This window comes from Ranitomeya variabilis, chromosome 4 (genome assembly GCF_051348905.1).
Source record: "Ranitomeya variabilis isolate aRanVar5 chromosome 4, aRanVar5.hap1, whole genome shotgun sequence".
Lineage (NCBI taxonomy): Eukaryota > Metazoa > Chordata > Amphibia > Anura > Dendrobatidae > Ranitomeya > Ranitomeya variabilis.
In genome coordinates this window covers 516757384-516767911 of record NC_135235.1, presented here as the reverse complement: position 1 = coordinate 516767911, position 10528 = coordinate 516757384, and the positions used below count along the sequence as shown (strand labels likewise).

At 57.5% G+C, this 10528-nt stretch overlaps 27 non-coding genes across 27 annotated transcripts; all 27 read left to right on the top strand.

Annotated features, from left to right (window-relative positions):
* The first annotated feature begins 328 nt into the window (after nucleotides 1–328).
* On the top strand, nucleotides 329–400 carry TRNAP-UGG (transfer RNA proline (anticodon UGG)). Its single transcript has one exon. It is a non-coding gene; the product is annotated as a tRNA-Pro (tRNA).
* Nucleotides 401–540: 140 nt separating this feature from the next.
* TRNAP-CGG (transfer RNA proline (anticodon CGG)) lies at nucleotides 541–612 on the top strand. Its single transcript has one exon. It is a non-coding gene; the product is annotated as a tRNA-Pro (tRNA).
* Nucleotides 613–1026: 414 nt separating this feature from the next.
* On the top strand, nucleotides 1027–1098 carry TRNAP-UGG (transfer RNA proline (anticodon UGG)). Its single transcript has one exon. It is a non-coding gene; the product is annotated as a tRNA-Pro (tRNA).
* A 392-nt stretch (nucleotides 1099–1490) lies between these two features.
* Nucleotides 1491–1562, top strand: TRNAP-AGG (transfer RNA proline (anticodon AGG)). Its single transcript has one exon. It is a non-coding gene; the product is annotated as a tRNA-Pro (tRNA).
* Nucleotides 1563–1702: 140 nt separating this feature from the next.
* On the top strand, nucleotides 1703–1774 carry TRNAP-CGG (transfer RNA proline (anticodon CGG)). Its single transcript has one exon. It is a non-coding gene; the product is annotated as a tRNA-Pro (tRNA).
* A 414-nt stretch (nucleotides 1775–2188) lies between these two features.
* Nucleotides 2189–2260, top strand: TRNAP-UGG (transfer RNA proline (anticodon UGG)). The gene has a single exon. It is a non-coding gene; the product is annotated as a tRNA-Pro (tRNA).
* A 458-nt stretch (nucleotides 2261–2718) lies between these two features.
* On the top strand, nucleotides 2719–2790 carry TRNAP-AGG (transfer RNA proline (anticodon AGG)). The gene has a single exon. It is a non-coding gene; the product is annotated as a tRNA-Pro (tRNA).
* A 140-nt stretch (nucleotides 2791–2930) lies between these two features.
* On the top strand, nucleotides 2931–3002 carry TRNAP-CGG (transfer RNA proline (anticodon CGG)). Its single transcript has one exon. It is a non-coding gene; the product is annotated as a tRNA-Pro (tRNA).
* Nucleotides 3003–3416: 414 nt separating this feature from the next.
* On the top strand, nucleotides 3417–3488 carry TRNAP-UGG (transfer RNA proline (anticodon UGG)). Its single transcript has one exon. It is a non-coding gene; the product is annotated as a tRNA-Pro (tRNA).
* A 385-nt stretch (nucleotides 3489–3873) lies between these two features.
* Nucleotides 3874–3945, top strand: TRNAP-AGG (transfer RNA proline (anticodon AGG)). The gene has a single exon. It is a non-coding gene; the product is annotated as a tRNA-Pro (tRNA).
* Nucleotides 3946–4085: 140 nt separating this feature from the next.
* TRNAP-CGG (transfer RNA proline (anticodon CGG)) lies at nucleotides 4086–4157 on the top strand. Its single transcript has one exon. It is a non-coding gene; the product is annotated as a tRNA-Pro (tRNA).
* Nucleotides 4158–4571: 414 nt separating this feature from the next.
* Nucleotides 4572–4643, top strand: TRNAP-UGG (transfer RNA proline (anticodon UGG)). The gene has a single exon. It is a non-coding gene; the product is annotated as a tRNA-Pro (tRNA).
* Nucleotides 4644–5035: 392 nt separating this feature from the next.
* TRNAP-AGG (transfer RNA proline (anticodon AGG)) lies at nucleotides 5036–5107 on the top strand. Its single transcript has one exon. It is a non-coding gene; the product is annotated as a tRNA-Pro (tRNA).
* Nucleotides 5108–5247: 140 nt separating this feature from the next.
* TRNAP-CGG (transfer RNA proline (anticodon CGG)) lies at nucleotides 5248–5319 on the top strand. Its single transcript has one exon. It is a non-coding gene; the product is annotated as a tRNA-Pro (tRNA).
* A 414-nt stretch (nucleotides 5320–5733) lies between these two features.
* TRNAP-UGG (transfer RNA proline (anticodon UGG)) lies at nucleotides 5734–5805 on the top strand. Its single transcript has one exon. It is a non-coding gene; the product is annotated as a tRNA-Pro (tRNA).
* A 391-nt stretch (nucleotides 5806–6196) lies between these two features.
* On the top strand, nucleotides 6197–6268 carry TRNAP-AGG (transfer RNA proline (anticodon AGG)). The gene has a single exon. It is a non-coding gene; the product is annotated as a tRNA-Pro (tRNA).
* Nucleotides 6269–6408: 140 nt separating this feature from the next.
* TRNAP-CGG (transfer RNA proline (anticodon CGG)) lies at nucleotides 6409–6480 on the top strand. The gene has a single exon. It is a non-coding gene; the product is annotated as a tRNA-Pro (tRNA).
* A 414-nt stretch (nucleotides 6481–6894) lies between these two features.
* TRNAP-UGG (transfer RNA proline (anticodon UGG)) lies at nucleotides 6895–6966 on the top strand. Its single transcript has one exon. It is a non-coding gene; the product is annotated as a tRNA-Pro (tRNA).
* Nucleotides 6967–7358: 392 nt separating this feature from the next.
* On the top strand, nucleotides 7359–7430 carry TRNAP-AGG (transfer RNA proline (anticodon AGG)). The gene has a single exon. It is a non-coding gene; the product is annotated as a tRNA-Pro (tRNA).
* A 140-nt stretch (nucleotides 7431–7570) lies between these two features.
* On the top strand, nucleotides 7571–7642 carry TRNAP-CGG (transfer RNA proline (anticodon CGG)). Its single transcript has one exon. It is a non-coding gene; the product is annotated as a tRNA-Pro (tRNA).
* Nucleotides 7643–8056: 414 nt separating this feature from the next.
* TRNAP-UGG (transfer RNA proline (anticodon UGG)) lies at nucleotides 8057–8128 on the top strand. Its single transcript has one exon. It is a non-coding gene; the product is annotated as a tRNA-Pro (tRNA).
* A 392-nt stretch (nucleotides 8129–8520) lies between these two features.
* On the top strand, nucleotides 8521–8592 carry TRNAP-AGG (transfer RNA proline (anticodon AGG)). The gene has a single exon. It is a non-coding gene; the product is annotated as a tRNA-Pro (tRNA).
* Nucleotides 8593–8732: 140 nt separating this feature from the next.
* On the top strand, nucleotides 8733–8804 carry TRNAP-CGG (transfer RNA proline (anticodon CGG)). The gene has a single exon. It is a non-coding gene; the product is annotated as a tRNA-Pro (tRNA).
* A 414-nt stretch (nucleotides 8805–9218) lies between these two features.
* TRNAP-UGG (transfer RNA proline (anticodon UGG)) lies at nucleotides 9219–9290 on the top strand. The gene has a single exon. It is a non-coding gene; the product is annotated as a tRNA-Pro (tRNA).
* A 392-nt stretch (nucleotides 9291–9682) lies between these two features.
* Nucleotides 9683–9754, top strand: TRNAP-AGG (transfer RNA proline (anticodon AGG)). Its single transcript has one exon. It is a non-coding gene; the product is annotated as a tRNA-Pro (tRNA).
* A 140-nt stretch (nucleotides 9755–9894) lies between these two features.
* TRNAP-CGG (transfer RNA proline (anticodon CGG)) lies at nucleotides 9895–9966 on the top strand. The gene has a single exon. It is a non-coding gene; the product is annotated as a tRNA-Pro (tRNA).
* A 414-nt stretch (nucleotides 9967–10380) lies between these two features.
* Nucleotides 10381–10452, top strand: TRNAP-UGG (transfer RNA proline (anticodon UGG)). Its single transcript has one exon. It is a non-coding gene; the product is annotated as a tRNA-Pro (tRNA).
* The last annotated feature ends 76 nt before the right edge of the window (nucleotides 10453–10528 follow it).

Genomic DNA, 10528 nt, shown 5'->3' with positions numbered 1-10528 from the left:
GTCACGTACCCACGGGTGCTTCTCAACAAGGGTCTTGCTCGTTTCCGCCGCCTCGCAGCCTTTTTTGCGAATGGGACTTGATGATCGCACCGAGGAAGCTCTTTCTTTGCTCGTGGTGGACTGCCATGGCTCGACTTCTCCAGGAAGGTGCGAGGCGTCTTTGGCTGGCTGGTCTTTTCACCGCTCTGTTCCTCTTCTCTTTCTGTCGCGCGGCCACGCTCGACTCCTCCTGCCTCTTTGGACTCCAGTGTCAGATCTTGTTTTTGCTGCAGCCTGTGCCAAATGGTGGCGCTGAGCCAGGTGCCTCGCAGCCCTTGCCTCCGTCGCTGGCTCGTTGGTCTAGGGGTATGATTCTCGCTTTGGGTGCGAGAGGTCCCGGGTTCAAATCCCGGACGAGCCCCACTCTTTCTCTGCGGGGGAACCAGAGTGTTCATCTCCTTTTGCCCTCCCCCTGTTAGCTAAACCGCTCCGGCTGCTTCTTGTGGCCGAGCCTACAAAGGTGAGAGAATCGACGCTGCTGCACGGCACGCACCAAACGTTGGCTCGTTGGTCTAGGGGTATGATTCTCGCTTCGGGTGCGAGAGGTCCCGGGTTCAAATCCCGGACGAGCCCTCGCTGGTGTGTGCCTCGTGTGCCCCTCTCTCCACACGTGGCAGTGCGCTTTTGCAATGGTCTTGCTCGAGGGCACTCCAATCCGTGTCACGTACCCACGGGTGCTTCTCAACAAGGGTCTTGCTCGTTTCCGCCGCCTCGCAGCCTTTTTTGCGAATGGGACTTGATGATCGCACCGAGGAAGCTCTTTCTTTGCTCGTGGTGGACTGCCATGGCTCGACTTCTCCAGGAAGGTGCGAGGCGTCTTTGGGTGGCTGGCCTTTTCACCGCTCTGTTCCTCTTCTCTTTCTGTCGCGCGGCCATGCTCGACTCCTCCTGCCTCTTTGGACTCCAGTGTCAGATCTTGTTTTTGCTGCAGCCTGTGCCAAATGGTGGCGCTGAGCCAGGTGCCTCGCAGCCCTTGCCTCTGTCGCTGGCTCGTTGGTCTAGGGGTATGATTCTCGCTTTGGGTGCGAGAGGTCCCGGGTTCAAATCCCGGATGAGCCCATGCTTGTGGAAGTCTTTGTTGCAGGTCTGTTGCATGCTGGGCTTCCTCCCGCAGGCTCATCTGTTGCATGGATTTTCTTGCAACTGACTGCTGGGAAGGCGGCATGTGCCGCCCGTCCCCAGGAAACCCCGACCACCCAACCAAGCCCGGACCTGTGGCAGATTTTGACCCCACGCACGCGGATCTCCACTTGTTTTGAGCTCTTTCGTTCCAAAAACATATGTTGGAGATTGCTGCTCGTTAAAATTCGCATGCGTCTCTCAGGGACTTTTTTTTTTTCCCTGTGGATGTTCCATGAGAGAGCCACGCTTTTCTCTGGAGATGCCAGGCAGGTGCTTCAGTTGGCAGTGCTGGCTACGCCATACAAATTGCAAAGCGCCGCTCTGTCGCTGGCTCGTTGGTCTAGGGGTATGATTCTCGCTTAGGGTGCGAGAGGTCCCGGGTTCAAATCCCGGACGAGCCCCACTCTTTCTCTGCGGGGGAACCAGAGTGCTCATCTCCTTTTGCCCTCCCCCTGTTAGCTAAACCGCTCCGGCTGCTGCTTGTGGCCGAGCCTACAAAGGTGAGAGAATCGACGCTGCTGCACGGCACGCACCAAACGTTGGCTCGTTGGTCTAGGGGTATGATTCTCGCTTCGGGTGCGAGAGGTCCCGGGTTCAAATCCCGGACGAGCCCTCGCTGGTGTGTGCCTCGTGTGCCCCTCTCTCCACACGTGGCAGTGCGCTTTTGCAATGGTCTTGCTCGAGGGCACTCCAATCCGTGTCACGTACCCACGGGTGCTTCTCAACAAGGGTCTTGCTCGTTTCCGCCGCCTCGCAGCCTTTTTTGCGAATGGGACTTGATGATCGCGCCGAGGAAGCTCTTTCTTTGCTCGTGGTGGACTGCCATGGCTCGACTTCTCCAGGAAGGTGCGAGGCGTCTTTGGCTGGCTGGCCTTTTCACCGCTCTGTTCCTCTTCTCTTTCTGTCGCGCGGCCACGCTCGACTCCTCCTGCCTCTTTGGACTCCAGTGTCAGATCTTGTTTTTGCTGCAGCCTGTGCCAAATGGTGGCGCTGAGCCAGGTGCCTCGCAGCCCTTGCCTCCGTCGCTGGCTCGTTGGTCTAGGGGTATGATTCTCGCTTTGGGTGCGCGAGGTCCCGGGTTCAAATCCCGGACGAGCCCATGCTTGTGGAAGTCTTTGTTGCAGGTCTGTTGCATGCTGGGCTTCCTCCCGCAGGCTCATCTGTTGCATGGATTTTCTTGCAACTGACTGCTGGGAAGGCGGCATGTGCCGCCCGTCCCCAGGAAACCCCGACCACCCAACCAAGCCCGGACCTGTGGCAGATTTTGACCCCACGCACGCGGATCTCTACTTGTTTTGAGCTCTTTCGCTCCAAAAACATATGTTGGAGATTGCTGCTCGTTAAAATTCGCATGCGTCTCTCAGGGACTTTTTTTTTTTCCCTGTGGATGTTCCATGAGAGAGCCACGCTTTTCTCTGGAGATGCCAGGCAGGTGCTTCAGTTGGCAGTGCTGGCTACGCCATACAAATTGCAAAGCGCCGCTCTGTCGCTGGCTCGTTGGTCTAGGGGTAGAAAGGTGAGAGAATCGACGCTGCTGCACGGCACGCACCAAACGTTGGCTCGTTGGTCTAGGGGTATGATTCTCGCTTAGGGTGCGAGAGGTCCCGGGTTCAAATCCCGGACGAGCCCCACTCTTTCTCTGCGGGGGAACCAGAGTGCTCATCTCCTTTTGCCCTCCCCCTGTTAGCTAAACCGCTCTGGCTGCTGCTTGTGGCCGAGCCTACAAAGGTGAGAGAATCGACGCTGCTGCACGGCACGCACCAAACGTTGGCTCGTTGGTCTAGGGGTATGATTCTCGCTTCGGGTGCGAGAGGTCCCGGGTTCAAATCCCGGACAAGCCCTCGCTGGTGTGTGCCTCGTGTGCCCCTCTCTCCACACGTGGCAGTGCGCTTTTGCAATGGTCTTGCCCGAGGGCACTCCAATCCGTGTCACGTACCCACGGGTGCTTCTCAACAAGGGTCTTGCTCGTTTCCGCCGCCTCGCAGCCTTTTTTGCGAATGGGACTTGATGATCGCGCCGAGGAAGCTCTTTCTTTGCTCGTGGTGGACTGCCATGGCTCGACTTCTCCAGGAAGGTGCGAGGCGTCTTTGGCTGGCTGGCCTTTTCACCGCTCTGTTCCTCTTCTCTTTCTGTCGCGCGGCCACGCTCGACTCCTCCTGCCTCTTTGGACTCCAGTGTCAGATCTTGTTTTTGCTGCAGCCTGTGCCAAATGGTGGCGCTGAGCCAGGTGCCTCGCAGCCCTTGCCTCCGTCGCTGGCTCGTTGGTCTAGGGGTATGATTCTCGCTTTGGGTGCGAGAGGTCCCGGGTTCAAATCCCGGACGAGCCCATGCTTGTGGAAGTCTTTGTTGCAGGTCTGTTGCATGCTGGGCTTCCTCCCGCAGGCTCATCTGTTGCATGGATTTTCTTGCAACTGACTGCTGGGAAGGCGCCGCCCGTCCCCAGGAAACCCCGACCACCCAACCAAGCCCGGACCTGTGGCAGATTTTGACCCCACGCACGCGGATCTCCACTTGTTTTGAGCTCTTTCGCTCCAAAAACATATGTTGGAGATTGCTGCTCGTTAAAATTCGCATGCGTCTCTCAGGGACTTTTTTTTTTTCCCTGTGGATGTTCCATGAGAGAGCCACGCTTTTCTCTGGAGATGCCAGGCAGGTGCTTCAGTTGGCAGTGCTGGCTACGCCATACAAATTGCAAAGCGCCGCTCTGTCGCTGGCTCGTTGGTCTAGGGGTATGATTCTCGCTTAGGGTGCGAGAGGTCCCGGGTTCAAATCCCGGACGAGCCCCACTCTTTCTCTGCGGGGGAACCAGAGTGCTCATCTCCTTTTGCCCTCCCCCTGTTAGCTAAACCGCTCCGGCTGCTGCTTGTGGCCGAGCCTACAAAGGTGAGAGAATCGTCGCTGCTGCACGGCACGCACTAAACGTTGGCTCGTTGGTCTAGGGGTATGATTCTCACTTCGGGTGCGAGAGGTCCCGGGTTCAAATCCCGGACGAGCCCTCGCTGGTGTGTGCCTCGTGTGCCCCTCTCTCCACACGTGGCAGTGCGCTTTTGCAATGGTCTTGCTCGAGGGCACTCCAATCCGTGTCACGTACCCACGGGTGCTTCTCAACAAGGGTCTTGCTCGTTTCCGCCGCCTCGCAGCCTTTTTTGCGAATGGGACTTGATGATCGCACCGAGGAAGCTCTTTCTTTGCTCGTGGTGGACTGCCATGGCTCGACTTCTCCAGGAAGGTGCGAGGCGTCTTTGGCTGGCTGGCCTTTTCACCGCTCTGTTCCTCTTCTCTTTCTGTCGCGTGGCCACGCTCGACTCCTCCTGCCTCTTTGGACTCAAGTGTCAGATCTTGTTTTTGCTGCAGCCTGTGCCAAATGGTGGCGCTGAGCCAGGTGCCTCGCAGCCCTTGCCTCCGTCGCTGGTTCGTTGGTCTAGGGGTATGATTCTCGCTTTGGGTGCGAGAGGTCCCGGGTTCAAATCCCGGACGAGCCCATGCTTGTGGAAGTCTTTGTTGCAGGTCTGTTGCATGCTGGGCTTCCTCCCGCAGGCTCATCTGTTGCATGGATTTTCTTGCAACTGACTGCTGGGAAGGCGGCATGTGCCGCCCGTCCCCAGGAAACCCCGACCACCCAACCAAGCCCGGACCTGTGGCAGATTTTGACCCCACGCACGCGGATCTCCACTTGTTTTGAGCTCTTTCGCTCCAAAAACATATGTTGGAGATTGCTGCTCGTTAAAATTCTCATGCGTCTCTCAGGGACTTTTTTTTTTTCCCTGTGGATGTTCCATGAGAGAGCCACGCTTTTCTCTGGAGATGCCAGGCAGGTGCTTCAGTTGGCAGTGCTGGCTACGCCATACAAATTGCAAAGCACCGCTCTGTCGCTGGCTCGTTGGTCTAGGGGTATGATTCTCGTTTAGGGTGCGAGAGATCCCGGGTTCAAATCCCGGACGAGCCCCACTCTTTCTCTGCGGGGGAACCAGAGTGCTCATCTCCTTTTGCCCTCCCCCTGTTAGCTAAACCGCTCCGGCTGCTTCTTGTGGCCGAGCCTACAAAGGTGAGAGAATCGACGCTGCTGCACGGCACGCACCAAACGTTGGCTCGTTGGTCTAGGGGTATGATTCTCGCTTCGGGTGCGAGAGGTTCCGGGTTCAAATCCCGGACGAGCCCTCGCTGGTGTGTGCCTCGTGTGCCCCTCTCTCCACACGTGGCAGTGCGCTTTTGCAATGGTCTTGCTCGAGGGCACTCCAATCCGTGTCACGTACCCACGGGTGCTTCTCAACAAGGATCTTGCTCGTTTCCGCCGCCTCGCAGCCTTTTTTGCGAATGGGACTTGATGATCGCGCCGAGGAAGCTCTTTCTTTGCTCGTGGTGGACTGCCATGGCTCGACTTCTCCAGGAAGGTGCGAGGCGTCTTTGGCTGGCTGGCCTTTTCACCGCTCTGTTCCTCTTCTCTTTCTGTCGCGCGGCCACGCTCGACTCCTCCTGCCTCTTTGGACTCCAGTGTCAGATCTTGTTTTTGCTGCAGCCTGTGTCAAATGGTGGCGCTGAGCCAGGTGCCTCGCAGCCCTTGCCTCCGTCGCTGGCTCGTTGGTCTAGGGGTATGATTCTCGCTTTGGGTGCGAGAGGTCCCGGGTTCGAATCCCGGACGAGCCCATGCTTGTGGAAGTCTTTGTTGCAGGTCTGTTGCATGCTGGGCTTCCTCCCGCAGGCTCATCTGTTGCATGGATTTTCTTGCAACTGACTGCTGGGAAGGCGGCATGTGCCGCCCGTCCCCAGGAAACCCCGACCACCCAACCAAGCCCGGACCTGTGGCAGATTTTGACCCCACGCACGCGGATCTCCACTTGTTTTGAGCTCTTTCGCTCCAAAAACATATGTTGGAGATTGCTGCTCGTTAAAATTCGCATGCGTCTCTCAGGGACTTTTTTTTTTCCCTGTGGATGTTCCATGAGAGAGCCACGCTTTTCTCTGGAGATGCCAGGCAGGTGCTTCAGTTGGCAGTGCTGGCTACGCCATACAAATTGCAAAGCGCCGCTCTGTCGCTGGCTCGTTGGTCTAGGGGTATGATTCTCGCTTAGGGTGCGAGAGGTCCCGGGTTCAAATCCCGGACGAGCCCCACTCTTTCTCTGCGGGGGAACCAGAGTGCTCATCTCCTTTTGCCCTCCCCCTGTTAGCTAAACCGCTCCGGCTGCTGCTTGTGGCCGAGCCTACAAAGGTGAGAGAATCGACGCTGCTGCACGGCACGCACCAAACGTTGGCTCGTTGGTCTAGGGGTATGATTCTCGCTTCGGGTGCGAGAGGTCCCGGGTTCAAATCCCGGACGAGCCCTCGCTGGTGTGTGCCTCGTGTGCCCCTCTCTCCACACGTGGCAGTGCGCTTTTGCAATGGTCTTGCTCGAGGGCACTCCAATCCATGTCACGTACCCACGGGTGCTTCTCAACAAGGGTCTTGCTCGTTTCCGCCGCCTCGCAGCCTTTTTTGCGAATGGGACTTGATGATCGCGCCGAGGAAGCTCTTTCTTTGCTCGTGGTGGACTGCCATGGCTCGACTTCTCCAGGAAGGTGCGAGGCGTCTTTGGCTGGCTGGCCTTTTCACCGCTCTGTTCCTCTTCTCTTTCTGTCGCGCGGCCACGCTCGACTCCTCCTGCCTCTTTGGACTCCAGTGTCAGATCTTGTTTTTGCTGCAGCCTGTGCCAAATGGTGGCGCTGAGCCAGGTGCCTCGCAGCCCTTGCCTCCGTCGCTGGCTCGTTGGTCTAGGGGTATGATTCTCGCTTTGGGTGCGAGAGGTCCCGGGTTCAAATCCCGGACGAGCCCATGCTTGTGGAAGTCTTTGTTGCAGGTCTGTTGCATGCTGGGCTTCCTCCCGCAGGCTCATCTGTTGCATGGATTTTCTTGCAACTGACCGCTGGGAAGGCGACATGTGCTGCCCGTCCCCAGGAAACCCCGACCACCCAACCAAGCCCGGACCTGTGGCAGATTTTGACCCCACGCACGCGGATCTCCACTTGTTTTGAGCTCTTTCGCTCCAAAAACATATGTTGGAGATTGCTGCTCGTTAAAATTCGCATGCGTCTCTCAGGGACTTTTTTTTTTTCCCTGTGGATGTTCCATGAGAGAGCCACGCTTTTCTCTGGAGATGCCAGGCAGGTGCTTCAGTTGGCAGTGCTGGCTACGCCATACAAATTGCAAAGCGCCGCTCTGTCGCTGGCTCGTTGGTCTAGGGGTTTGATTCTCGCTTAGGGTGCGAGAGGTCCCGGGTTCAAATCCCGGACGAGCCCCACTCTTTCTCTGCGGGGGAACCAGAGTGCTCATCTCCTTTTGCCCTCCCCCTGTTAGCTAAACCGCTCCGGCTGCTGCTTGTGGCCGAGCCTACAAAGGTGAGAGAATCGTCGCTGCTGCACGGCACGCACCAAACGTTGGCTCGTTGGTCTAGGGGTATGATTCTCACTTCGGGTGCGAGAGGTCCCGGGTTCAAATCCCGGACGAGCCCTCGCTGGTGTGTGCCTCGTGTGCCCCTCTCTCCACACGTGGCAGTGCGCTTTTGCAATGGTCTTGCTCGAGGGCACTCCAATCCGTGTCACGTACCCACGGGTGCTTCTCAACAAGGGTCTTGCTCGTTTCCGCCGCCTCGCAGCCTTTTTTGCGAATGGGACTTGATGATCGCGCCGAGGAAGCTCTTTCTTTGCTCGTGGTGGACTGCCATGGCTCGACTTCTCCAGGAAGGTGCGAGGCGTCTTTGGCTGGCTGGCCTTTTCACCGCTCTGTTCCTCTTCTCTTTCTGTCGCGCGGCCACGCTCGACTCCTCCTGCCTCTTTGGACTCAAGTGTCAGATCTTGTTTTTGCTGCAGCCTGTGCCAAATGGTGGCGCTGAGCCAGGTGCCTCGCAGCCCTTGCTTCCGTCGCTGGTTCGTTGGTCTAGGGGTATGATTCTCGCTTTGGGTGCGCGAGGTCCCGGGTTCAAATCCCGGACGAGCCCATGCTTGTGGAAGTCTTTGTTGCAGGTCTGTTGCATGCTGGGCTTCCTCCCGCAGGCTCATCTGTTGCATGGATTTTCTTGCAACTGACTGCTGGGAAGGCGGCATGTGCCGCCCGTCCCCAGGAAACCCCGACCACCCAACCAAGCCCGGACCTGTGGCAGATTTTGACCCCACGCACGCGGATCTCCACTTGTTTTGAGCTCTTTCGCTCCAAAAACATATGTTGGAGATTGCTGCTCGTTAAAATTCGCATGCGTCTCTCAGGGACTTTTTTTTTTTCCCTGTGGATGTTCCATGAGAGAGCCACGCTTTTCTCTGGAGATGCCAGGCAGGTGCTTCAGTTGGCAGTGCTGGCTACGCCATACAAATTGCAAAGCGTCGCTCTGTCGCTGGCTCGTTGGTCTAGGGGTATGATTCTCGCTTAGGGTGCGAGAGGTCCCGGGTTCAAATCCCGGACGAGCCCCACTCTTTCTCTGCGGGGGAACCAGAGTGCTCATCTCCTTTTGCCCTCCCCCTGTTAGCTAAACCGCTCCGGCTGCTGCTTGTGGCCGAGCCTACAAAGGTGAGAGAATCGTCGCTGCTGCACGGCACGCACCAAACGTTGGCTCGTTGGTCTAGGGGTATGATTCTCACTTCGGGTGCGAGAGGTCCCGGGTTCAAATCCCGGACGAGCCCTCGCTGGTGTGTGCCTCGTGTGCCCCTCTCTCCACACGTGGCAGTGCGCTTTTGCAATGGTCTTGCTCGAGGGCACTCCAATCCGTGTCACGTACCCACGGGTGCTTCTCAACAAGGGTCTTGCTCGTTTCCGCCGCCTCGCAGCCTTTTTTGCGAATGGGACTTGATGATCGCGCCGAGGAAGCTCTTTCTTTGCTCGTGGTGGACTGCCATGGCTCGACTTCTCCAGGAAGGTGCGAGGCGTCTTTGGCTGGCTGGCCTTTTCACCGCTCTGTTCCTCTTCTCTTTCTGTCGCGCGGCCACGCTCGACTCCTCCTGCCTCTTTGGACTCAAGTGTCAGATCTTGTTTTTGCTGCAGCCTGTGCCAAATGGTGGCGCTGAGCCAGGTGCCTCGCAGCCCTTGCCTCCGTCGCTGGTTCGTTGGTCTAGGGGTATGATTCTCGCTTTGGGTGCGAGAGGTCCCGGGTTCAAATCCCGGACGAGCCCATGCTTGTGGAAGTCTTTGTTGCAGGTCTGTTGCATGCTGGGCTTCCTCCCGCAGGCTCATCTGTTGCATGGATTTTCTTGCAACTGACTGCTGGGAAGGCGGCATGTGCCGCCCGTCCCCAGGAAACCCCGACCACCCAACCAAGCCCGGACCTGTGGCAGATTTTGACCCCACGCACGCGGATCTCCACTTGTTTTGAGCTCTTTCGCTCCAAAAACATATGTTGGAGATTGCTGCTCGTTAAAATTCTCATGCGTCTCTCAGGGACTTTTTTTTTTTCCCTGTGGATGTTCCATGAGAGAGCCACGCTTTTCTCTGGAGATGCCAGGCAGGTGCTTCAGTTGGCAGTGCTGGCTACGCCATACAAATTGCAAAGCACCGCTCTGTCGCTGGCTCGTTGGTCTAGGGGTATGATTCTCGTTTAGGGTGCGAGAGATCCCGGGTTCAAATCCCGGACGAGCCCCACTCTTTCTCTGCGGGGGAACCAGAGTGCTCATCTCCTTTTGCCCTCCCCCTGTTAGCTAAACCGCTCCGGCTGCTGCTTGTGGCCGAGCCTACAAAGGTGAGAGAATCGACGCTGCTGCACGGCACGCACCAAACGTTGGCTCGTTGGTCTAGGGGTATGATTCTCGCTTCGGGTGCGAGAGGTTCCGGGTTCAAATCCCGGACGAGCCCTCGCTGGTGTGTGCCTCGTGTGCCCCTCTCTCCACACGTGGCAGTGCGCTTTTGCAATGGTCTTGCTCGAGGGCACTCCAATCCGTGTCACGTACCCACGGGTGCTTCTCAACAAGGATCTTGCTCGTTTCCGCCGCCTCGCAGCCTTTTTTGCGAATGGGACTTGATGATCGCGCCGAGGAAGCTCTTTCTTTGCTCGTGGTGGACTGCCATGGCTCGACTTCTCCAGGAAGGTGCGAGGCGTCTTTGGCTGGCTGGCCTTTTCACCGCTCTGTTCCTCTTCTCTTTCTGTCGCGCGGCCACGCTCGACTCCTCCTGCCTCTTTGGACTCCAGTGTCAGATCTTGTTTTTGCTGCAGCCTGTGCCAAATGGTGGCGCTGAGCCAGGTGCCTCGCAGCCCTTGCCTCCGTCGCTGGCTCGTTGGTCTAGGGGTATGATTCTCGCTTTGGGTGCGAGAGGTCCCGGGTTCAAATCCCGGACGAGCCCATGCTTGTGGAAGTCTTTGTTGCAGGTCTGTTGCATGCTGGGCTTCCTCCCGCAGGCTCATCTGTTGCATGGATTT